We start from the raw sequence: 26732 nt of genomic DNA on the forward strand, positions 1-26732 counted from the left end.
CACTATAGATGCTGGCAAGGGTGTGGAGAGACAGGCACCCTCCTACACTGCTGGTGGGAATGTAAACTGGTGCAGCCGCTCTGGAAAACAGTGTGGAGGCTCCTCAGAAAACTATCGATAGAACTCCCCTATGACCCGGCAATAGCACTGCTGGGGATTTACCCAAGGGATACAGAAGTGCTGATGCATAGAGGCACATGTACCCCAATGTTCATAGCGGCACTTTCAACAATAGCCAAATCATGGAAAGAGCCTAAAGGTCCATCACCGGGTGAGTGGATCAAGAAGACATGGTTTATCTATACAATGGAGTACTACATGGCAATGTAGCGAGGTGGATGGACCCTGAGGGTGTCATGCTAAGGAAAATAAGTCAGGCGGAGAAGGACAGACACCATATGTCTGCACTCATAGGTCTGACGGGAGAAACTTAACAGAGGGCCATGGGGAAGGAAAAAGTGGGGGAAGTTAGGGAGAGGGAGTGAGGCAAATCATGAGAGACTCTTAAATACTGAAAACAAACAGGGCTGAAGGGGAAGGGGCATGATGGACATGGAGGAGGGCACTTACGGCAAAGAGCACTGGGTGTTATATGGAAACCAACTTGACAATAAACTACAAAACATAATTAAATCATCTATTAGGAGAATCCTGCATATATAACCACATACAAAGTGATACCACTAATAACACTTTCAATAAGAAAGCAAGAAAAATGAAAAAGAGCCAAATACTTAGTAAAGAGAAGCAGTAAAAAAAAAAAAAACAAAGGTTTAAACTTCTCTCTCTCTCTCTCTTTCTCTGTGTGTGTGTGTGTGTGTGTGTGTGTAAGTCAAGAAACAAGGTCTCTTGAATGTTAGTGTTTTGCTTTCGTTCTGGAAAAAATGCATGGGAATTAGGACATGCTCATAACTTGTGCTTGGGGTTCTCTGTTTAGTCCCCTGGACCAGTGCCCTCTGCATGGGGCTCAGGGCTGGTTCTCTGGGCTGCCCTGGGGGTGTGCCCTTGTCCGGGCAATGAGAAGCGCCCACAGAGGATGGGGCAAGAGTGGAGTTAGAGATGGTTGTGTGTCTCCTCTAAGGGCGTATCTCCCGTGACATCACTAAAGCTGCCGATCTTCCCAGGGTCCCAGAGCTATGTCCCTCCCCTCCCTGCTGGGGAAGAACTGCCCCTCCCTTCTGCTCTCCCTGGGGGTCGCTTCTGCTGTCCCTTAAGGGGGTTCTGGGCAGGTAGTCCCTTCATCAAGCCTTCTTCAGCTACTCTTTTTCAGGGCACTGTCTCCTTCGGGGGCTCTTCCTTACGACTTCTACAAGTTCTCTCTGTGACTTTGTTCTTCCTCTCTCCATGGGCCAGTCCTAACAAGCTTCACTTGTGTCATTTCGACTTGCTTATCATTTCCAAGACTGCTCATTCGTTCCTGAAGACCCACTTTTCTGAGCCTGAGAACCATCCTTGGCATCTTCTGTAGTGTGGTCCGGTTCTGGTGGCACTGGGCTCTCTAGCTGCTCACATCCTGGACATCGTGAATGATCAGTTGTCTGGGTTTGGTTATATTCTTCTCAAAAATGTTGACATTTGGTTTCAGACTCACACACATCAGGGAGACAAAGATACCATGGTGATCTTTGGCTCCACATTTTCGTTTTCCACACGATGATCTCAAATATATACCCTGATCCACATCTGAGTTGAGAGGAGGCACAGATTTTTGTTCTGTTTTATTCTGATTTCTACATCAGCTTCTTTGGCTTGATTTAAATGCTTCACTATATACAGTTATGGAAAGGAAATGCCTCCCGTTCCCTCCTTATTGTAGAATTAGAGATTGCACCACCAACTAACCAGCAAACTGGACAAAGACTGGATTTTTAAAGATTTCACATTTTGTGGTTCTTGCATTCATTTGGAAGCCAAAATTGATTCCAACTTACAACGTTGAAACACAGAAGATACAATTTTCATTTGGGTGTATTTATATGCAATTCCATGGCCCTGAGATGCACAGAACGATTATACTTCCTAACTTACCCACTAAATAATTAACTTGGAAGGTGTAGGTTTGGAGGTGGTAAGAGGGTCCAGAGATCGTCAAGTTGGGAACCTAGCAGACGACTCATATTTGATTTTATCCTGGTATCAGGAGACTGCAGGGCACAATTAGAGCAAATGATTTAGCCCTTTGGTGTCATTTCGCGGTCTGGCTTCTGTTATCTGTGGGAATCTGGTGCCACTTTGTCACCCCCAGTGGCTGTGTGATTCACTGTTCTGTTGGAGGGAATGCTTGCAGGTGGAAACCTGCTCAAGTCAAGTACCTGCTGTTTGAAGTATTTTTGAACTCCCTTTGAGTGTGGGTGACGGCTGTCCCAAACCAGTCAGAAGTGAAACACCTGTTCCCATCTCTGAAAGTGAAGCGTAGTGTGTTTATGAGGTCCTCAATTATGCTACAAACAAGTTAAGCCCTTGAATTCTATGCCTTTGTAATTTCCCTAAAGGAATACAGTTTAGATGCAGTTTAGGTTTATTGCCATTTTGTTACTTCCAAGGATCTTTCTTTTAGAGTAAAATCACATTTTGAAAGTCTGTGGTAGAAATATAAGCAATGCTTGGGTTTATTTTCTGGTATCCTGCAGAGTCTGGGGGAGACCAGACCTGAAACGCCTCCAAGGCCACACCAATAGACTCCCTGTCTCCAGATACATTTCCCTATTATCTTTTCTCCATCACAGATTCACTCAAGGGGACCCTATCATTTTTTTTAAGGCTCTTCAGTAAAACGTAAACACCTTGAGATAGTGTTAAGCCCACCCCTAAGACCTTGACCTTGAGGAGAGTGAGTGGGGAACACAGGAGGTGACTGCTCACTGGGCACATTGGCATGTGCTGAGCCCAACTTCACGCTATCTGATGCAATAAAACTGGCGGAGGTGGGTATCATTCACACAATTACAGAGCACCCGGTGATTAACAGAGTTGATATAAATTCACAACATCATATGGACATCATGCCTGGGGTTTCAACTCAGAATCATTTCAACACTGACAGCAGAAGGGAAGACTGGCAAATACAAGTGGGTCCTCAAATGACTGGTTTTCTAATAATTCCAACTGCAGACTTGCTTCTCCTTAACATTAGTAACATCAAATGCAATTCAGGCATTTTGCAATCGGTAAGCAGGTACATACAGCCGGACATGCAGTCATCAGGACAAACAGTATGAATGTCGTTGGGTTTCTTGACTGATTTGTTAGGGAAATGATGGCAACAACCAGCAGAAATTACTAGAGAATTATCAGAAGAATTGCATGTGGTCACCTCTACTGGGGACCGCTGATTGCTGGCGGCTGACAGACTTTACTTATGCAAGCATATCATGAGGAAAATTATTTTAAAGGAGAGAGAAAACAATAATTATCCACTAGATGTGAATTTTAAACTGTGTGCTTGTAATCAAGAGCAATGTTCAGAGTGAAATGTCAGTAGGAAAACAAATTTAAGAAGAAAAGAATCTTTTAAAGAAAATTATCCCTTCTAAATTATACATTTTTTAAAAGGAACGTTTTACCCATTATCCCCAAAGAGAGCGTCAAATGCAATTATTCCCAAAACATATTTATTTTTAAAATAAACATGTAATAAAAGTAAATTTCCCAAGATATAGACGCAGCCTTATTGCTTCCTAGTTGTTGAGGCTTTCAATGTTTTTTGTTAGACAGCTCAAAATGAAATAAAAGCAAAATTGGTACAAACTGTAATTTCTAAAAATCTTAAGGGAAAGAACAATTTTCCTCGTTATAACAATTCTTTGTAAAAATATATATCATTTTTAGAGTTCTTCAGAAGTTGACTATATTAGCACATGGACTACTGAATAATGCTTGAAAGAGTGCATCTTTTCTTTTAATGTGAAGCTCAATGAGACAAGCAAAGGTGAAGATGACTTTACGTTTATTTTATCAGGAAGTTCAGGACAAGGAGGAGCCTTGGGTGATAGAAACAGTAATGGGAGAAGCTTCCCAGGGAGTCCTAGAGGTCTGATAGGACGTGTCACAGGAGGATATTTCCTTGTGCATCGATGTCCTGGAGGCCCTACTCTGTGAAGGGCACACTGTTCGCTCCCAAAATCAAGCCACCTGTTCAATAACCTCATAATTCAGCAATCGACAAGCAAGGGCCTGAGGAATCCAAGTAATAATTGCATTTATACAGAAATAATCGGATTCTCTATAGAAGCATTATAATCTGACTGAGCACAGGGAATCTCTTAGACGGCCATTTTAGAACTCAAAATATGCTTCCGTGAGACAAAAGTTGTTCACTGAACCCTGAATAAAGATGAGGTCAGTTGGCCAACAGGAGGGGACCTGCTTCCAATCCCAACCAAAATATAGACAATGATTAGAAGGCAAGGAAACCTATCTCTGGAACAGAGAGATTTAGGGATTGTTATAACTTTGTAGCAGAAACTATACACAAAACTAGAAAGTGCAGTAGGCTGATGAGCAGCTAACCGTTAAGTAAAGGCATATGTGCCTGGGAGTGAGAGAATCATGTTGCCATGGAGAGTGGTTAAAATCAGGAGGAAAAGTGTGTACAATACACTCATTGCAAGCCACTAACCACCTCTCACCTGTGCACCTGGAATCAAAAAAGCAAAACACCTACGATATTACATTTTTTACTACTGGATGGTTAAAACGTAAAATGAGGTAGCACATACTTCGCAAAAATTTGGACCGACTCATGTTCTACGAGGTGATACCAAGTTAAAGAATAGTGTTTTGTTTTCCAGTATAACTTCTAAAGTGAGCAGATTTCAGAGCAGTGCCCTAATGAATTTGGAGATCTGGAATGATTTATTTCACACTATTTCAGTGAGCCATTATAATTGAGTTAAACTTCTTTATTGGGAACATATATAATTGAATTTTAAGAGGTCATGTTTTTTTAATAAAATGCGTCTGGACATTCTCCTTCATTATTCAGTGTGATCCCATTAACCTCGAGTTTGATCCTTTGGAGGAAGAACAAATGATCATTGACATTCTCTATGTATTCTGTAGCAGGTTGGGACCCACGTCCTCAGCTTTGCTTACCAAAGGGGAATTTCAATTGTTTAGCTGAGTGAGAAGAAAATTCAAAATTATTGCATTGCTTCCTTTGAATGACATTTGTAACTCTGTGCAGGAAAGGATATGAAGGTTATTGATTTACTGAAAACAAATCCAGTTCACTGTGAAGACTGGGTAAAAGGTGTTGACAAACACCTTTGTTGCAAAACACCTTTGTTGCATGAACCATTCACTAATTTTTCCCTTTTGTTCAGAAGATGGACATAAAGTACTTAGTCCATGGAGCATCAAATTTTTTTTAAATGCAATGATCTTTAACTGTTATTTTAATTACTCAGAAAAGCTTTCACTTGAGATCGAAAACAATTTTATTCCTTTTCAAAAGCTCTTATCGTGTGTATTTAACATATGCATTTTAACAAATGCCTTTAGACAAATGACTCTTAAAAACAAGTTCTTTACAAAGGAATATAGATAGATAAATAGACAGATAGATACTATGTAAATTTAGGTTATTCAGAGACACAGAAAGATAATTTTAACGCCATATGAATTTTTCCACACTAGAGTGTGGAAAGTATAGAGAGGTACACCAACAAGAGAAATGCTTTAATTGACCCAAACAGCACAAGGAGTTGAAGAACACGTGCATGGGGAGGGGACACGAAATACTGGCTCTGATTTGCTCAGTTACAAGATGGCGGTCAAGACCCTTCCTATTTCTGAGGTCAGTTTTCTCAGCTAAAAGCAAGGGGGGAAGACAATGTCTGCCTCATCAGTCCCCATGCACTGCTTGCACACAGAAGGCGCGCGGTGTGCTGCCCGTGGCCATGTCACCTCATGAGGCCCACAAGCCCCTGTCACTTCACTTAGAAATTACTACGAGGCCAGTAATTCCACACTGAAGTAAGCACTATGGTTATTCCTAGGGTAGAAAACACTCACATTCCTCATTTTATTGCTTTCTTCTCTTCTCCTTTCTGTCTTCTATATACATACTTTGTTCTGTTTTGCTATTTTTCTAGATTCTTGAGATGAACGTTTCGATATTTTGGGGTGTCCGGGTGACTAAGCATTGGACTCTTGTCTTGGCTTGGGTCATGGTCCCAGTATCCTGGGATTGAGCCCCACATCGGATGCTCCCTTTCCCCTTTCCCCTTATCTAAAAGGAAAAAAGAAAGTTTAGATATTTTACTTTCAGTATTCTTTCTAATATATTTGCTACAAACTTCCCTCTGAGCACTTACTTTCATCTACACATACTGATATTTTGAAATTTCATTATGATTCACTTAAAATACTTTTATAAATTGTGCCTTGAATTTTTAATTAGGGTTTACTTAAAACTGTATTGCTTAATTTCTGGTCTGTGGGTAAATTTCAGCTTATCTATCTTTTACTGATTTCTGGTTTAATTCACCCTAGTCAAAAACTGTCATCTGAATGGTTTCAACACTTTGAAATTTCTTGTGTATTGCTTTATGAATTAGCACGAGGAAAATATTAGTAAATGTTCTCAGAGCACTTGAGAAGAACGTAAATCTATCACCATTGGATACCATATCAATAATATACATGCACATAAGTATATGTGCATATGCTTATGCATCATATCGATATGGCTGTTTGTTAATAGTGTTGTTCAGATCTTCCCAGTTACAGATTTTTGTCTACTTGTCTATCAGCTTTGTGGGGCATATGTTAAAATTCCCCTACAATTGTGGATTTTCTGTCTCATTTTAGTGCTGTCTGTATTTACCTTATACATTCTCAGAATATCCAACTAATTTCCCCCCCTCTGATTAGACATCACCTGCAGAGTCTTCCAAGCATGGGATGACTTCTAGAATTTCACCTTCTCCAAGGACCTTTGCTTTTTTAGAGATGTGTCTTCTGCTGGGTCCCCGAGCCTCACCTCCTGCACAAGCCATCAGGAGCTAGTCTGTGTCGAAAGAATTTCCATGCACATTTTTGTGGTTCCCTCCTCAGGACCCCCCTTTTCCAGGACCCCAAATCCCACAGGTGCTAGCACCTCTGGTCTCCATCCCCCTCACCCAGTGAGCCAGCTGCACTCTGCGTCTCTCCCTTCCTGCTTCCTGCTTCCAGGAAGTTACATGTGGGCTCACAGGTGCAGGCTCCTGGAAGCTGCCACCCATCACCTGGAAACAATGATTGTGTGTGTATACTGGGTCCAGTAGTTATACTCACTTATTTTGAGAGACCGAGTCTGATACCACCCAGAAGTAGAAGGCTTGCATGGTTCTCTTTTATTAATGTAATCAGTATTTCTATTTCCTCTCTTTGAAACTCTCTAAAAGTATGGCTTAAGAAGTGGTGAAAACCTGAGTCCAGTGGTGATCTTGCTCTGGTCCAGACAGCTCTCCCCTTCGCATCTGGTCCTCACTTACTGTTGTCATGACAACAGCTGGCACCCACTGTACCCAAGCCTTCTGTGTCCCTTACTCTTTCTGGAAGAACCCAGAGAAGACACAGCTTTTTCCTTCTTGAAAGTGTTTCTTCTCCAAAACCTAGAGAGCATTTCTTTAGAGGCTTAGAAAAATAAGACCTAGAAATGCTGAAGAGACTCACTGAGTTCTTAACAGTAATTGTTCTGGGTCCAAGGTGGCCAGTGACCTCACGGACACTGTATCCTTTACACCCTTGTCCGGATGGACTTCACCAGATGCACTAACCTCCACAGACCTCGCCTGAGATGCTTCCCAGGTTTTGCAAAGCCACAGGTCATAAGAGAAGCAAGTATTTTCAAACTCACTGTAATAAAATAGATTCGTTTTTATCTCCACGTTGATAATTTGCATTTTTTAATTCCTGAGGCTTCTGTCCAGCATAAGAATGGGGTGTTTAGTAATTTAATACAACATACTCATTTGTAAATAATATTTGTTGCTTTAAGGAGTTTCCTTATTATTTTGCACCAGCAGCTCGCTGATAGGTTACTTTAAGGCAAGGACCAATTCTTTTGCCTCATGCTCATCTGACAGCGTATTGTCAGCCCAAGCCTGAGACACACACCCGTTGACTTATACTGTGTGTGTTGGTGTCTGTGCAAAGGCCATCTTAATTTGGGGCAAACATCGAGGATTTTAAACGACTATACAATTTTCATGAATACAGAGGCTGACAAAGAAAGGCAACTCACTGAAGAGTTCTGAAAAAAGGGAAAGGGGCTCCCATGAACTATTTTATAATAATCTAAATCAAATGCCCTGAAGCCCCGATGTCTGCTGCTCTTATAAGAAAAAAAGAGAGTAAATTGGAAAGTTATGTTCCATCTCTTGAAGATGATTCATCCACTTCTGTGGAAAATCTTCTGTCCATTTTCCAACGAACCTTGGAGAGTGTATCAGGAGAAAGGGGGCAAAAATAAAGGATTTGAAAGACAGAGACACTCTTGCCGTCTTGCTGAATTGCAGTATTCTCTTCCCCCGGCTCGTGCCTCACTATGCAAATCAGGTCTAAAACTAAGAGGGTATGAATTATGCCAGTGTTCCGTCACTGTAACAAATAACACTGTGTCTATGAAAAAAGTAAGCTTCGGGGTTTCAGGAAACGCAGTTTAAGAATCACAAACACACAAGCAATGCAAGCATGTGCCCCCCTAAAATTCACCTGCTGAACTCCCAATCCTCAGTGTGACTGTATGTGGAGGTGTGGCCTTTAAAGTGATAATTAAGCCGCAGTGGGGCTGGTAGGCTGGGGCTCTAGACCACGTTGACTACTGTCCTTATAAGAAGAGGGGGAGGCACCAGACATGTACACAGAAGGAGGTCACAGCAAGATCTACAAACTGGAGACCGAACTCAAGAGAAGCCACCTTGATCCTGGACTTCCAGACTTTAGCTTCTCAAGAAATGAGTATCCCTTTCTCCAGACACACAGTCTATGACACCTTTTCATGGCATCCCTAACAAAATAACATGGACTATTAGAATAAACGGACTATTAATTACCAGACACTTCCAAGATTGAGAATTCTGCCTTCCATCTGGATTCAGAATATTTTGAGATAAAAGAATCCACGTTCTTTGACGGCATGTTTCCGTAGCTTCCCTCAAAACCAATGCTTCCTTTTTAAGGCGTTAGACAGTTGAACAGACACAAAAGACCACGTAAGGTTTTAGTGATTTCAAATAGACGTTTTAATCTTCAGTTCAAGAATACACTTAAACATGGAATGCCGTGTTCATTCAGGTCTGCCAGACTGATTCCTGGAGTATAAAATGATGAAATCTCTGATCATGTCCTTCCTCTTTCAGCAACCTGAAATAGGTCCTAATTTACTCAAAAGTACCCTTGCTTCCCAAGTCTGTGTCATAGCCTCCCCCAGACACGGTCTCTGGCTTTCCAGTTTCACCTTCCATGAGACCCCACCGTCGGTGAGACACCCGGGACAGCCCTGGCCCCTGTTGGTCTCACGTTATGTCCTCCATCTGGATGATCCATTCTTCTGCCTGGTTTGTGTCCTCGGAATGCCGTTCCTACTTCACCTCCTTCACAAAAGCAAATGACTTCAGGATATCTACTCAGATGGCCCTCTATCATGTGTGGTTTATCCTTCCCTGAATCTCCTCCCACTGGCTATTATTGTTCTTAGAACATTTTCAATTTGCCTTCTGTAACCTTAATTTATCCAGTTATAGAGTGGATATCTATCTATCTATCTATCTATCTATCTATCTATCAACCCATCATCCATTGATTGATCATCAATGTATATGTATCATCCTCAAAGTAGTCACATGGTTTCTGCTCCAGAGATACGCTATTAATTCTGGTTACAGTGATGAGTACGTATGTTTTCCTTGCTTCCCATGATCTGCAGTGATGTGATGAGAGCCAGATGTTATCCTATATGTATCAGGGTCCATACCACATGTGAGGAATCCCAAAATATTAATCGGGGGACTTACACAGGAGGGGTAGAGCTTGCCACCTCCCCTTCTCATAAAGGGAGAAAAGACTGCACATCCCCCCGTGTAAACAGATTCCTTGGGGAGAGTAGGGGTGAGAGCCTGGGTTCTTACCCTCTGGAGTACAAATGAATGTCTTCTGGGAAACAAGTCCAGTGTCTCTGAGTTCACAACCACTGGAATGTCCACACACTCCAGATCCCATCCCCCTTGAAATGTAAATACATGCCTTCAGGGAGATAGAGCTCTTACTGTCTATCCCCTAGCTTCCCAGTGTTGTCCTTAGCCAGCTCCTAGCAGAATATGTTTCGAATGCCCCAACGATGTGGAAACACAGAAACACTCACTGTCAGGCAGGTAGTGCCATGATAATAACCTTGTTTCTTATCATTTCCAGGCTTTTCCTGGAATGCATTGAGCACTTAATTAGTTCTAAGCTGGATAGAGTAGGGTAGGATAGGGTAGAGCTGGGTAGAATAAAATAAGACAGTAGTAGAATATAATTCTACTGAATTGAGTTGAAGTAGATGGTATGGGCTTAATTTTAATATCCCTTTTTTCTTTTTTTTATAATTCTGGCTGGCCTCTGTCTATGAGATAATAAAAAATCCAATTGGTAGAACTTTAAGTATTTTTTTTTAAAAAAGGGCCATTTTAACTTTGACAACTATATAATAATAGCTAGTTCCAGAATATTCCATATCGCACCAGATTCCTTGGTTTGAGTTGCAAGATTTATGGCCCATCAGACTGTCCCTGGTCAGATTTCCCATTCTGTTTCATGCCAAGTACATGGCCCATTTAATGAATATGAGATTTTAAAACTGCAGCTCAGGCTTAGCGACTATACCCAGACTGTATATTGTAACACTTCTTTGAACTTGTTTGAGAAGAATTCAAATAACACTGAACAGAGGAAATTCTAGGAACATTTGCCAAAATGGATATTCAGATCGTCTGCCACGCATTTTAAGGAGGTTAGTCTATGAATTTTTACATGAAAGACTTTGCTCAGGGTCTTAGAAATATAAATAGGGAAAAAAAAGTGAGAAAAGAGAAAGGAAAAGCTTTGAGTTAATCCAATTTCCAGGAGAGATGAAACAGGTACCACAGAGTTGAAAAGCCAGTTTCTATCAAATGTGCCTTGGCAATCGTTCTTTAACTTGTTTTAGTAAAAGAACACTTATGTTTTCCCTGGAGAAAACGACATTTGACGGCAGTTAGATGTTTCAGTTTATTTGTATACGTCTGACTTCAAAGTTAGCAAGAGGGCAAACGAATCTATTTTCTAAACATCGTATGATATGCTGAATACACTGGTTTCTTCTTTCTTTAGAGCTGAAGTCAAATCTGTTGGCCACGTGTGCAATGTGGAGGTACTTGTGGAGACTCGGGGCTAGAAAGAAGAGCACCCTGACCGTGAAAACCAACTGTGTCTCAGCAACCGTTGAAGGGACAGACCTGCCACAGGATACTTCACTTCCCTGAAAGAAAAGGCTCCCATTCCAGAGCAGGGAGAGCAACCTTGGTCCATTCTCAGGATGAGTGCTGGAAGGTTCTGTGTGAATGCGCTCCCAGGGAGTCCTGTGGGAAAGTCCCCTTATCTTGCTTCTTGAGAGAAAGTTTGGAAGCTCACCCAAAAAACCGGTATTCTTACAAAACAAGAAGGAAACACAACACACGTTTGAACCCCTTGTGTTGGATCTTGACAGATGTGTGTATGCATTAGATTTTCCCACAACAAATAAATAATGATTTGAGTAAAACCAGAAACAACTGAAAAATCTGATAAATAAATAAAAGATTCCAATTCTGGAAAGTTCATTTAAAAACTTTTAAAATGATCTCACCATCCCAAATATCAACATTATGTTTATTTCACTCAATGTGGCACTTTGTTTTATTATTTAAATCAGGAATTCTGGAGATAGGAGAGATCAGAGGTTATCTACTTTAAACAGCCACCATGATATCCACAGTGCTGAGCCCTGACTTGGTTGAGTTTCTCATTCAAGTTTGTGTAGATATTTTGCATTTAAATGACAGCTAGTAGGTAAGTGCCTACATCCTACAGCCAATTTAGGAATCTGTAACCCACTGCTCTGCATGGTGGCAAAGAGGACTGACCTAATTATTTCTGAAATCCTAGCTCTCGCTCCACGGCCCACACTCACCTGGTTCTTGGCAGACATTTGAATCAATGCACAGAAACTCCGCAAAGTGGGAAAATCACTTGGCCAATCCTCGTCTTCGTGCCCTCTTCCTGTCCTGTGCCGTGTCGTTTTCATCTCCTGCTCAGTAGCTGGGGTTAACAGACAGGTTCTGGAACAGATTGTCGAATACCTCAGCCAGTTCAGTCCTGGGGCAAACGCAGCACATCAGTTTTCAAAGAGTAGCCCCTCTCGGGGGGAGATGGGGTTCCCCCTGTGACAACCCAAGGGTTCCGCTCCTTTCCAGAATCCCAAACGCTTTCAAGAATCATAAACTTTTAATTTTCTGCTTCAGGAAACAATGATCTCTGACTGTTTTTCTTTCATTTTAAGAAAACTCATCACAGCTTTTTACCCTTTCTGAGACACAATCGTGCCCTCACTAGGAGAACTAAAGAATAGAAATTGTTTTCCATGTGGGCGTCCTTGTTTCGGGGGATCTCTCGTGTCCTTGGGGAGCATGTCCTGTCTTGTCTCAAGTGTTGAGCCCGGCCACGTGCCTGCCACACCTGTCCTGGGCAGACCTGGCACTTGGTGCTTCTGACCTCCACTCGGTGCTTTAGTTCACACACATGCATGCGCACACACACACAGACACACACACCATGCTCACTTAACAATCACGTGTTCATGCTTACCTTTTTTTATAGTTTATTGTCAAGTTGGTTTCCATATAACACCCAGTGCTCTTCCCCACAAGTGCCCTCCTCCATGACCATCACCTCCCTTCCCCTCTCCCCTCCTTCTTCAGCCCTCAGTTTGTTTTCAGTATTCTAGAGTCTCTCATGATTTGCCTCCCTCCCTCCCCCAAACTCTTTTTTCCCCTTCCCCTCCCCATGGTCCTCTGTTAGGTTTCTCCTGTTGGACCTATGAGTGAAAACACACGGTATCTGTCCTTTTCTGCCTGACTTATTTCACTTAGCATGACTCCCTCGGGTTCCGTCCACGTTGCCACGAATGGTACTTTTGAATAAAGATTATGAGGATGACTTCTGCTGTGTAACGAGTGAGTTAACGAGGTAGTTCCCGGGCACATAACTAATGGGGGCCCTGGCGTAGGTCTCTTAACTGGTGACCCCGCATGTTTCTGTTGGCTCACACTGCTTCTTACCTTCTTCATTTGTTCCTGCTCTGAGAGCCCATGTCAGACAAGCAGGAGTAGTTTAGTCAGAATTTAGCCAAATGCGGTTAAACTTGACCCTGGAGCCTCCCTGCACTGTTTTGTCCCTGTTTCCAAGAGAAAGCACCTTCTAGTTGATTTGTCTCGTGTTTCAAATCACAGAAGCGTTTGGAAAACTGCCCATTGTAAATTAGAAATGCTTTATACTGAAAATAATAGGAGTTGATTGTAATATCTGACACAGAGCTTATTTTATGCTTTAAAGCCTATTTGCAAAAGAAACTATGATATTGTCACAAATTAGTTAGCAAATACTGATGTATAAGATGTGCTGATAAAGACTATTTTTATGTTGTATATTCAATATTTATGGAGCTCTGTTACAAGCAAAGCAAAACAAAGTTCCTCTCCCTGAAGCAACTTAAAACCTAGTGAGAGGGAGTTGGAAATGGGCTTGAGAAATCCATAACCGTGACCATAAGGAAGGAGAAAGAGGGAGTCTTAGGAGAAAGGATGGGAAGCTGCATTTCCACAAGGGGGACCTGATCCTGGAAAGCCTTTGCTGGGGGGTCTCGGTTTGAGTCTAGTGCAGATACTAGACGTGCCTTCAGTTGTAAGCGGATATGATGTGACAGCGGACGTGATCGTTATGCGAATCCTGGGAGAGGACGTTGACAGGGCTGAGCTTCTTGGAATGGCGCTCGGAATGCTCCTGCAGGATTGGACGGCCACCCGTCGAAAATGAACAATTTCACACCAACATGAAACAGAGCCATTCTGTGATGGGCCAAGGAGAAACCTCGACGACGCCTTTGGATGTGTGCGCACCGAGGACACCGGGAGAAGACGGCCGTCTGCAGCCCAGGAGGCCGGCTTCGGGGAAGGCCAACCCTGCCCCCCATCCTCTTCTGGGGATCTTGACCACGAGAGCATCAACCTCTGCCGGACTTCGGTAGGGCAGCTGTGCAAACTGACAGACCCATATACACAAAAAGACAAACACTGTCCAAAGCACCGCTGTGACCAGGCAGGCATCCTGGCTAATGTGCACATCGCTGCTTCCTTTCCAGGTGTAGACTCAGCCCACTTTGTCCCTGTGCCTCGTTGGCCAGGTGTGTTAAGATCCCCCATCACAGAATGCCCCCTCTTCCTGAAAGTGTCCAAGCCAGACGAGAGCCTGCTCCCTCCCCCATTCCGTAGATTATGTATAGTGAGCCTAAGATGTATCAACAAGCCCTTTCGATCACAGTCTGGTGGACACAGGCAAGGCTTTCTTGCGGTAGGGGACAATCAGGACGACTTTCTCCACCAGTTTTTCTTCCTTGGGTCCTTTGCTCCAGGTCACTGGGGATGGAGTTCAATGTCATTTCTTTACTTCCCAAAGCATATTTACTGAGCATCTACTGTGATCCCTGGTCTATGTAAGGGATTTGAGATCTTAGCGAAGAAAAAAAAAGAGTCCCTTTTTACATGCAAGTTCTAGTCAGTTCTGGGCTACAATAACTACCACATTAAAAATAAATATAGATAATTTTAAATTATTATTTCTTAAATTAAAGGAGAACATTAATTCCTGATGCATGAAGAGAAACCCAATGCTAAATAGTATAGCTTTTTAGTTTTTATCCTAAAACAAGAAACTTCATTTATTGAAGTATTGCTGAAGGACACAGAAATCTATCCATTGAATATTTCCCCCAAATAAATTACTCGTACAAAAATAGAAGATTAAACTCAGCAATGCTGTAAAAGATGCTAAAACCATAGAATTTGAACACAGTAAAGTGTAATTCAACCTTTCTCTTTTGAAGATCCAGACTCAGTAAGGAACCATAACCCCCCAACTCTTGGATTATTTCCTTCTCTCTGTCTTGTATTTCAAACTCCTTCCTGTTGACTGGATCTGTCAGTTTGGGTGTCACTATTTTACGTCACTGAAGAAATGAATCTCTCCACTGATGCTTTTCATCTGCCATTTCGGGTCCAAAGTGCAGCCTTACGGAGGAGTGAATGAGGTTTAGACCAACTCTCCGGCTAATCCACATGCACCACGCTGCCTCAATATTTATCATCTTGATTAAAATTTAAACCAGAGCTCAGACACTTCGGATGAAAAGACTGTGTATATTTCAAGTCTGTTTTCCCCTTTATTATTTTAGGAAAACCACCAAGTAAATGACTCAGGCGGGCAGGAGCCTCAGCGCATGGGAAGATTCCAGCACAGCCTCGTGGCTGTGTGACCTCTGCTGGCGGTTAGCAGTGGACGGTGGAAGACTGGGTCATGTTGAGCCATGGAGTTGCACGAGTGTTCACACTCCTGCTTCGGGAGTGTGGAGTTCGAACCCCTCCCTCCAGCGTTGTGTTACAAACCGTCACTGTCCTGGAATTCTCTCACGCCAAGCTCTGGAACAGGCAGTGTGGACTGTTCTTCCAGAAACAAGAAGAGAAAACCTCTCAGGCCTGGTTGCCCTCCAGCCTCCGCTCACACCCATCCATACAGTGAACCCATTGCCTTAAAAATGGGTTAAAAATTCAGAAAAATTTCAGAAAAAGTTTCTGAATCAACACAAGGTGCCATTCAACCCTTCATTCATATATAAAATAAATATGTAAAAATAGCAAGGGAGTTCCGAGAGAGAGAGAGAGAGAGAGAGAGAGAGAGAGAGAGAGAGAGAGAGAGAGAGAGGAGAGTTCCCATTTTCAGACAGAGATGGAAAGGGCATGCCTGGGAGCCTGAGGCCTGCAGGGAACAGGGCTGGACCAACAGCACAGGGGCCACCCGACCCTGGAAAGGCCGGGCACTGGGCCGTGGTGATGGCCGCACAACTCGGCAAACTGACCCTCAAATCAGTGAATGGTGGCCTCAACACGGGTGCATCACATGGTTCGAACTGGATACGTCAGAAAGTCGTTTAAAACATGCAGGGAGTTGCTCTTACGCTATCGGGAGGAAAGGCTCTTCGTTTTATTGATAAATGGCTCCATGGTATTGATTAAAGGCTGGCGGGAGGCTGGAGCCATCATGAGCCCTGTTCACGTCCATCTGCCCCATGAGAGGCTGTGGCCAGAAGGCCTGTCCTCACCTTCTGCTCCTGAGATCCTCCCAGAAGCACTGCCAGCCTCATCCTCCAGACGGACATGGTGCCAATTCGACTACCATCAAGGAGGGTCTGTGTGAAATGTGGTCCCTGTTCCAGCACCCCATGATGCTCCCGCCAGGCTCTCCATGAGCCGACTGAGGAAGAGGAAGAGGAGACAAGAAGGCCAGCTCGGAGCTGCATCTGTGAAGAGCCCGTCTGACTCAGAATGCAGGACATGTCAGTGCGCTTCCACTCAGGGCTTGAAGAGACATTTCTGCCTGTGGAGGGCTGTTGTCTGCTTTTTGGGTTTTGTTTTCACTGTTTCCCTTTACCCTATTTAAATGCATAAGTAACGAGCTTTAAGAGTCCTTTTCTACGGGATCAGAGACAAGAGACACAGAGCTTTACGGCCAGCGATTAGGAGTAAGGGAAAGAACGAGGGGGAGCAAGATGCCCGGAGCATTCAGGTCCTTCCTTCCCTCCAAGGCCTCTTGCTCCTTCCCGACCAGCCTGCCACCTGCTCCTCCGAGTCTTCACTTGGGCTTTGTCTATTGCTTCCCTCGTTTGGACCTGTCCTTCGTGAGAGGACACCGTCTATAGTTGCGTTGCCTTCCAGGGATGGCCGTGCGCCCCCCCGGACACCCTTGGGGGATTGCTGTGCGCGCCCTGGACGCCCTCTGGGGATGGCCGAGCGCCCCTGGACGCCCCTCGGGGATGGCTCTGTGCACACCCCTGGACGCCCTGGACACCCTCCGGGGATGGCCGAGCGCCCCTGGACGTCCGGACCCGCCGGCACACGCTTCCCTCCGTCTCGGCCACACAGTGTCGGTGTCCAGTGTCTCTCTGCTCCGTGCCCATCCGAGGAGGCTGCCTGCGGGAGAGAAGACGCGATGCCTGTGCGCCCTCATCAATCGGGGAGACCCAAGGAGAGACTCCGTGCCGCAGACTCAGAAAAAGCAAATCTTTTTCCCCCAATGCAGTATTTTGGCCCCATTTATTCACTCACTGACACGTTCACTCGAAAGCCATGTGTGGAACGCTCAGTGGTGCCAGGCGCCTTCCTAGTGACAGGAACTCGACGACCGGACCCGTCACCTCGTCCGTGAGGATCTCGCAGAGGAAGATGGACAGGAAATGCGAACCCAGAGTTAATCTAGACATTTTGCCATCAGTGCAGTGAAGGCAAGGCAGTGACCTGGGCGGCCGGGGGCGTGAGGAGGCGGAGGCGGGCAGCCCCCAGGTGCTCACGGTGCGCAGCCAGGGAGAGGGCGCCGGGCCCAAGCGCTTGCTGCAAACGTTCCTTGGTACTTCATGCTTCTGAGGTTTCCGTGAAATTTAACGTTTCTGCCAACCAGGTTCGCAGAGACGAGTAATCGCCTTTTTCACTTTGAAGATTAAAATGCAGATTTAAAATATTTCACAGGCAAATGCAATATGGATACCGACCTCATAAAATATTTGGACATGTTGGTTTTTAATTTTTTTTAAAGTATTGCTACTGTAGTTCGCAGAGTTTAAAGACTAGTTTAATTATGCCAGGAACGTGAGGCGTTAAGAGACATGTGAAAATCCCCTAAGTGTCTCTCTAAATGTGAGTCAACATAGTCCAAATGCGGCTTGGAAGACAGGCAGCTTCACGTTCTGCCATCGCATTTCTTTTCATTTTTTTTTGAGGTTTATTTATTTTGAGAGAGGGGGTGGGGAGGCGCAGAGAGGAGGGAGGGAGAGAATCCCAATCAGGCTCCGCACCATCAGCGTGGAGCCTGATGCGGAGCTCGAACTGGAGAACCCTGAGACCGTGACCTGAGCCGAAATCAAGAGTCCCATGCTCGACAGAACTAGCCCCCCGGGGCGCCCCTGTTCTCACATTCCTTAAGAACAGAACAAACACTTCGTGGCCGTTGCTCAGCACTGCTCTCTTCAGGACTGCGTCCCGACTACGTTGAGAAAGCTCCAGTCACTCCCATTTTACCCCAGTTAATATGTTCATTACCTTTGGTCTGGCTGTGGCTCTGCACCAAACGCAAATCCAAAGTCCTGCGACGAAGCATGACGTGTGCCCAGCAGGTTCAGTCCTGTCCCGAGGGGCAGGCCTCCGACGCCCCTTTATTCCTCAGACGAATTTAACTCGCACTCAGCTCCGAGTTCCCCTAAAATCATTTCTACTTAATTTTTGTCCGTTCTCAAGCACACTAAAACCAGTCAGTGATTTCCAGCTACGTGACCCCTGAGCTTTGCTGATTTCTAAAACATTTAGTGTATTTTAGAAAGGAAACGATTGACTTGTGTATCTTGCTGAAGGTCCTGGATTCTGTCCTAAGGACGGCGGTGTATCTTGGGTATATGTTCACTTGCCTAAAATGAAAGCTAAGCCACGCGGATTTGATTGTTATTTGTTATTTATTTTCCGCAGTGCCTTCTAGAGGAAATTCAAATTTTACTTTGAGATAAAAGAAATGGACTCAGACGTAAGCATGGTAAAGATCATGTTGGTTTACACCTGACATTCTGGAAAATGGTGCCTTAATGTGATGACATTTAGGTGATGTGTCTTATTAATATATCTCCCTTTAAAAACAGCCCCCATGAGACAAATGCTAACTCGAATCTTAACTCACTAAACAGCCATTTAAATAGTCAGAAATATCATGAAGCTGAATTTTATCATCGTGCCTGTGAAGCCCCTGGAGGACCTGCAGACCCACAAAACCCACGGATCCTTCTAGTGAGCAAACGTGGCCGCATTTCATTTGTGGGGCCGCCGCCATGCCCGGTGGCGCCCATGAAGCTGAGGCTGGGCCCCTCTGAGATGTCACGAGCAGTGGCCCGGGGGACGGGGGGCACCTGACCAGAAGTTCAGTGCCATTGCATCTGTAAGCAAAGACCAGGCCACAGTCCACTTGGTGAAATAAGAATGAAATTCTCTGCATGACAGCTAACAACAAAGGAGAGGAAAGAGCCCACACAGCTGAGGAGAAATGAAAAAATAGTTAATGTCAAACTCTGTGTTACCCCCAAGGACCTACATGGTTACTTAGTACGAAGGATTCAAGCCCAGTTTCCAAAGGCCACGCAAAAAGAGCAGGTGAGGACCCCAGCTGGCCACCAGCTTCGCGCAGCACCGGTACCTGGTCCTCTTGCAGGGGGACGGCGTGTGAGTACAGGTGCGCCCCCTGTCTGTGCCCCTCCGCAGCTGGAGCTTCTGCAAGGGGACCTTGGGCCAGCTTGGCTCTGCTTAAAGGAGGCTGCGACCCCAGTCCTGGGTCGTGCTCAAATCAACAGCCACCACGTGGCATGGAGGTCTTGAGACAGACCCGCCCCTCATGGGGCGCTGCCCTGCTGGTCCTCAGCATCTGTTCCAAACAGCAGGCCTCGGACAAGCGTTCCCCAATTTTGAACGTGAGAAGAGATCTCTTTCTTCCAGGAGGATCCCAGTGTTTCTGATGCAAATCAACCCTCCGGTGACTTTGTGATTTATAACATGAAAATGCGTATTTTTCTTTTTGGTTCTGGCTCAGAAGGGGTGGGGTTGTTCACGTGGTAAGAACAGAAGGGTGTCGGATGCTGGGGACTCAGTAAGCTAAGTATCAGGCTCTTGACTTCAACTCGGGTCATGATCTCATGGTTCCTGGGTTTGAGTCCTACATGAGGCTGACAGTGCGGAGCCTCCTTGGAATTCTCTGTCTCCTCTCTCTGCTCCTCCCTCACTTGTGCTCCCTCTCTCTGTGTCTCTGTCTCTCTCTCTCTCTCTGTCTCTGTCTCTCTCTCCTTCTCTCCCTCTCTAGCTCTCAAAATAAATTTAGAAACTAAAAAAAAGACCAGAAGGGTGTCTTTTGTTATTCCTAACAAGCCCCTTTTGACCCCATCTGAGTTTATGTTAAGGAGCTGACTTTTGGAAAGCCTTGCAGGATGGGGACTGGTTTCCAGGGAAACTGATGGTGTGACTGGGGTGGGGGCCAAACTTTCAGCCTCACCCCTGGCCTCCAGGCAGGGGGGCAGGGAGAGGGGCAGGAGTTTGACTTGATCCCCGACAGCTGGTGATTTAATCAGCCTGCCTGTGTCCCGAAGCCTCCAGAAAACTGAAAAGGACAGATCTGGAGAGTTCCCAGGGTGGTGAGCATGTAGGGGTGCTGGGAGCGGGCCAGTCCCAGGGAGGACGCCTCGCCCCACCCCTGCCCCGTGCCCCTCTCCCCTCCAGCTGCTCCTGAGGTGTGTCTAGTCAAATGCTTTCTTGGGTGCTGTGAGTCGCTCTGGCCAAAGACTCAGGCCCCAGGGGGGTCCTGGGAGCCTCTGGGCTGCAGGGCAGGGGGGAGGGGGGCATCCTCCAGAAGTCCCATGAAGTGAGAGCAGAGGAGGCCACACGCACCCCAGGGGGTCAGGACCCTGCGTGCCCCGCAGCTGCAGACGGTCAAGGTTGCACCCCTCTCCCAGGATGATCTTTCTCCTTACTTTGCATAGAAGCCATTGAAGTGAATCACCCCATAATTAGACGGAAGTCTGCTCTAAGTAGACCCGCAACCTCCATACATAGATTTCAGAGGGGAAGTTACACTTTTAAATTTTCTACCTCATCGGGCATCTCATTAGTCCGAGAGCAGGAACAATATATACGCCTTTGACGGTGTGGCTTATTACCTTTTCCACTTTCCTTTTATCACCGAGGGAAGAAAGTGGCAGAGAGCAGAGGAGATAAGTAAGTCAGGAGGCAACGGGGCGAGGGAATGACTTGCCGCTGGGTCTCTGGGTGGCTTACAGAAGCGCCCGTCCGCCGCAGGCAATGCGTGACGGGCAGGTGGCAGCACCTCATCTCCTTTTTTAACTGTTTACTTATCTATTTCCAGAGACAGAGAGAGATCAGGGGAGGGGCAGAGAGAGAGAGAGAGAGAGAGAGAGAGAGAGAGAGAGAGAGAGAATCCCAAGCAGGCTCGCTGTCAGAGCAGAGCCCAATGCAGGACTCGAACTCACCAACTGTGAGATCGTGACCTGAGTGGAAAGAAGAGTCAGAGCTACACAGGTGTCCCCCCCACCCCCTGCCTTGGGATAAACTCGCTCTCCTTCCCCTTGGTGGGACGCTAGCCTGGGGCATCACCGCGGAGGGGAGAAGCAGAGCCACAGCATTTGCCCCAACGGGCTCTCACTCCCCAATATCTGAGTCAGGTCGTCCCAGTGACGAGATGGCCGTGAACTCCTACCTGTCTTGTGCCTAAATTGTGCATTTTCTGTCATGAATGTGCGATCCCAGAACACAGAATTAGGACTGTCCCCGAAGGCGCTGCCCTGGTCCTGAACGCCTCCCAGAAGGGGCGCCCGGAAAGACGGGCAGTGCGGACGCTGGGGGCCGTGATGAGCAGCCAAACAGGTGCGCGCAGCCCCGGAAGCCCCTCTGTGCTTGGGAAGGGGCCCCTGTGTGTCCCGGGAGGGAGGTCTGCCCAGCACCTTCCCGGAAGGCAGACGCAGCAGCTGTCAGGAAGCCGGGATGTCTGGAGGTGAGGGGCAGGCAGCAGGTTGTTAGAGGCGGGAAAGGGACCCGAGTGCGGCACGGAGCCTTTCCTCGCTGGACTGGAAGGACCTGTGCCTGTTCTCTTCAGTCTGTACACATCCTGGCGTTCTCAAATGCCTCTCATTTCACGGACAGCAACAACAACCACAGAGGATTCTAGCAACCTTTGTGAGAACCTGCCTTCTGCTTAGATTTCCATAAGGACGCGTCAGGGGCCAAGTGACCAACCTTTAAGGTGCTCACTCCTCTGGAAATACGTCCTATTTCCTATGCGGGGACCACATCAGGCCTGAGGACCCCCGTTAGAGAACGCTCAGTGCTCATTAGCGTCCCCAGGGTGTTATCTGCACACAAATCACACTGCCCACGGAGCGTTTTAAAGTAAACCCGCAAACGCTGCACCTTCTGGGCAGGGAAGGAAATTCCGCGACGGGGGCACTGCTGAGCATCCACAGCACTGTGAGAACCACGTGTGAGAGGAAGCCTGGAGCCCCGCAGCGCTCCCGTCCTCGGAGTTGTCGGGATGGGAACGCGTTCCGTTACAGTCAGGTAGCTGTTGAGAACGCAATTATTTTAAAGATCGGTAAATTACGCTTCGAATTTATAGAACCCTCCCCAACCCTTTCAACCACGTTCCCAAAGCGGCTTTCATGTGTAAATAACCGTGTCACCAGTTCCACAGTTACGAAAACTCAGGATGTGACTCCTTCCCAAGGTTTCTCCCTCCCCTCTGATCCTGTTTCAAAGCTGGTAACTCACCTATTTTTTCCCTCCCTTTCCTCTCCCCCTTCCTTCCCTTCTTTACGCTCTTCCATCCCTCTTTCCCTTCATTCTCTCTCTTTCCCTCATTCTTTCCTTCCATAGTTTCTTCTCTCCTCCCTGCACAACCCGGTTTCTTCTTTCCAAGTCTACTTCTCACTCCCGAGTTCAGATGACAATGGCTAAGAGGTGCAGAGTGCTCACCGTGGGCCGGGGATAAGCCGGGTCTCTGGGGAGTCAGTGGTCGAGCAGGGCTTCAGCTCCCGACATCCCCACCCTATCCTGCACTTGGTGAATCACTGTGGAAGCCAAACACCTATCTCCAGGACAACTGCTATTAAGCAGATCGTCTTGGGCGAACTGTGACATAAGGTCACTTGTGTCCGAATGAAGGAGGAAGCAGGACTCCACCTTTGACCTCCACACCACCCTCCCCTGCACCTGCTCACTGCTGCCAAATAACAGACGTGTGGTCCCCACCTCCAAACTGTTGACCAGTCCCCCATGGCAAATCAAAATAAGATAACTCCTCATCTTGAATTACCTGCTATCGTCTTCCTTCCGATGACTTTCCAATGATCTACCCCTCGTAGACTCTTGTCCTGCCAACCTCGTTCCTGGCTGCCCCCCGAGCATGGCTGGGGCTTTGTCCCGTGTGCTGACTGAAAAGCTGTCCCCTCCACCCTCACTTCCATCTGGCAATCTTATCTCTAGAGTTAGAACTGCTGATTTCAAGACTCGTGTGACCATGACAACTGAGTATGAATGGTCCCTGATTGGTGCTTGTAGCTACTTTAACCAAATAATATAAATATCAATTCAACACAGATGAGTTAAAGCAACAGTTATTAGCCGAAAATAAACTAAAATTCAAGCTTAAAGGAAGGCAAGCTCCAGGTAGTAAATTACCTCTCTCTCTCTCTCTCCCTCTCCCTCTCTCGCTCTGTCTCAATTCCTCTCAATTTTACTTCATATTTACTTTTGCTGCTGTTCCCCTTCCGGTGGTTTCACTCGCAGGCAGGTCAGTGTTATCTTGGACCTCCAGCTGCTCCAGGCTTATATTCCATATTCTTAGGACCCGGAGAATAAAGACTATTTTAAACTGTTTCAGAAATAAAGATTTGGGATCAAGTTTCATTGGACCAACACACGCTATATGCTCATGCCTAGTCCACGTGATCGAGTGCACCGATCCGTCGGCCCTAAAGGAAATAAACCACGTGAAGTGGTGGTTGATACAAAGGAAGCTGAGAGGCACTGGGTGTGGGCCGGGCAGAGACAGGGTCTAGGGGCAGAGGAGGTGCATCTCCCCTGTGCCTTTATTTGTTCAGATTTCAACAATCTCAGTTATTAGATTGCCAGACTCTGGACAATAGGAAATGCACTCTTTGCATCAGTTAGGATACACGTCAAAGAATATCCTGATAAAGACACATTAACAAAAAGGCCTTTTGTGACCTCACATAATAAAGAACTGAGAGACGGGGAGGTTGATTCAGTGGCTTGTGGACGACAGCTGGACTTGGACGTCTTCCACACGTCACATCTGCCATCCTTAGCAGGTGGATACGGTGCCCCCAGGCCGGGGCACGCCTCGGCTCTGATGAGATATGCCTGGGACAGTCCCCGCATCACTGACGGGGAGCCACCTGCTGCACAGGGGGTGAGGGTGAGGGGTGTGTGTTTATGTTTGCCTCTGGGTGTGACGGTCGGGACATTTCCCAGAAGCTTTCCAGCAGATGTTGGCTCGGTGATCATTGGTTAAGGTTGGAAAACACTTCTGTATCATGGATACAAGGAAGTGTCTGAAGCCTTCTCTTCCCATTTCAGATTGTTTGGCGAAATCATTTCTGAAGACGAAGGGGAAGGCGTGGGCTGAGGTTATCTGATGGAGAATCCTGAGGGCAGGATGCACTGGTGCCTGTGTCCTTGCTTCCAGAGAGGTTATTGCGTGGAATCAAGCAGCATATTTTCTAATCATAACACGACTTTGAGATTATGTCAGACGAGGAGGTCTGGACCCTCACAGAATCAGTTTGCCAAAGGAGAAGCTTGTCCAGGTGTGTACTTTTCTGTACTCATTGGGAAGCCTGAGCTGTGCAGACAAACACAGCGAGGTGCGCAAGCTGGAGGCACAGTCCTGGGAGAGACCCGGGTGAACCCGGGAGTGTTCTGCATCGGCAAGACGCGGGCAAGACGCGCGCCGGGAGCAGGATCCTGGAATCTGTAAAGTTCAGCGGAAGGAGACTTGCACATCAGGAAGCAGCCCAGAAACAGCCCCGGCAGGGGCCGAAGTTCACCCCTGACGATTGTATGCTCTGCACGGAATTGTGTTGACTTTGAGGATATACAATTTATCAGTTACGCACAGAACTTACTGAATATGCTAAGCCCTCTATCACTTATTAGCATGACAGGTTTTTTAGTTTAAGAATAACATGAGAATCCATGATAGACAATGAGATTTTGGCCAAAGAACGAGACTTGATTTGAAACAGTCCGGACAGGTGTTATCTCCCGCACATGATGTCTTCTAGGGTGCCAGGACCGTCCTACGGGGCTCTTGTCACGTGACATCACCTAAACCCCGCTCCTTAGGAGAAGTGCACGTGGAGTTGGATGAAATGCAGCGTTTGACAGTTTCCTTCCGGTAAGAATTGCACGTCGTAATCCAGCGAGGCCGGCAGGTGTCACGCCTCCGCTAGGTGTGAATAGACTCCGGTGCCGTGACTCACCCCTCGCGGCCACTGTGCGCTTCTGTCAGCGTGAGCGCGGAGGACAGACCCTACGATGCTTTAACTGCTGATCTCACAGTAGCAGCTTTTGTGCCCGTGGCTCCGCCAGCATATTGAACACAAACTTGCCCCGGAAGGACCCGTCTTCTGACAATGAAAGCATAATTCATATTTGGTCTAGTGGCAGACTTTGAACTTAAATTATAGTGCTCAGTTCTTTGTAAGTCATCAAAACGTACCCCTGCTTTGCCCCCACATTCAAAATTTCTGCTCATTACCTATAACTTGCTGTAGAAATCTATTCTTAAAACCAGTAACTATATGTTACTGAAGGGATTTCTTTCTCTCAAATTATATGGTTGACAACCTAAGGTACACAACGTTGGCAGTGTTTGGAAAATATGTATATAATTTTAAATCATGAATTAAGGCAGAAATAGTTCAAAAATGTTTTACACTTTCTAGGAAGGTAAGATTATAACCATATTGTTCTGACTGTTGCTTGTTCTAAACCAAACAATGACTTAGACCATTTACATGTGTATGTATCTAGATGTAGAACTGTATCCATATCTCTACATAAATTTATAATATATATATGTATATACTTACATCATATACATGAGACATGTTTCATACATATTACGTATCACTGGGTCTGATGATTTCTGGTGTCCTCTGAACCCTGGATGCTGAAAACAGCTTCAAGAACACATTTGCTTCTGAAGATTTAAATTACATTGTTGGGGGCACCAGGTGGCTCAGCTGGTTGAGCGTCCGACTTCGGCTCAGGTCACCATCTCACGAATTGAGCCCCATGTTGATCTCTGTGCTGACAGCTGGGAATCTGGAGCCTGCTTCAGACTGTGTTTCTGTCTTTCTGTCCCTTACCCATTCACTCTCTCTCTCTCTCTCTCTCTCTCACCCTCTCTCTTACTCTCTCTCTCTTTCAAAGATAAATAAACATAAAAAATACTTAAATTACATTGTTGGATAAATTATACATAACGTACATGATTTAACATACTAGAGGTGTCATGATGTAAACGTTACAATGAAATATAATTATGCTCCGTTTACTGGAGTCCATTTCCTCTAACCTGTCTCTTCTCAAGAGCACAGTGTTAGTATAAAGACAGTGCATATGTGCACGTGTGTGCGTGCTTACTTTAACAGTTAATGAAGATGACACAGGCATACAGCCCATCTCTGTGCCACTCCAAGGCAAAGGCCAACAGGCTTAGAAACTTAAGACGCTTGGTATGATCTGTATATATCTGTTTTATATAATATATATGAGTATATATATTCTATGTGAAAATAGTTA

At 45.8% G+C, this 26732-nt stretch overlaps 1 long non-coding RNA gene across 1 annotated transcript in view; it reads left to right on the top strand.

Moving 5' to 3' along the window:
- The window catches only part of LOC115287831, a 31068-nt gene extending 19294 nt beyond the window's left edge, over positions 1-11774 (top strand). Inside the window, exon 5 of the long non-coding RNA XR_003906789.1 lies at positions 11338-11774. This is a non-coding gene — a long non-coding RNA (uncharacterized LOC115287831). The remainder of the gene's footprint in view (positions 1-11337) is intronic.
- The last annotated feature ends 14958 nt before the right edge of the window (positions 11775-26732 follow it).

Source organism: Suricata suricatta, chromosome 1 (assembly GCF_006229205.1).
Source record: "Suricata suricatta isolate VVHF042 chromosome 1, meerkat_22Aug2017_6uvM2_HiC, whole genome shotgun sequence".
Lineage (NCBI taxonomy): Eukaryota > Metazoa > Chordata > Mammalia > Carnivora > Herpestidae > Suricata > Suricata suricatta.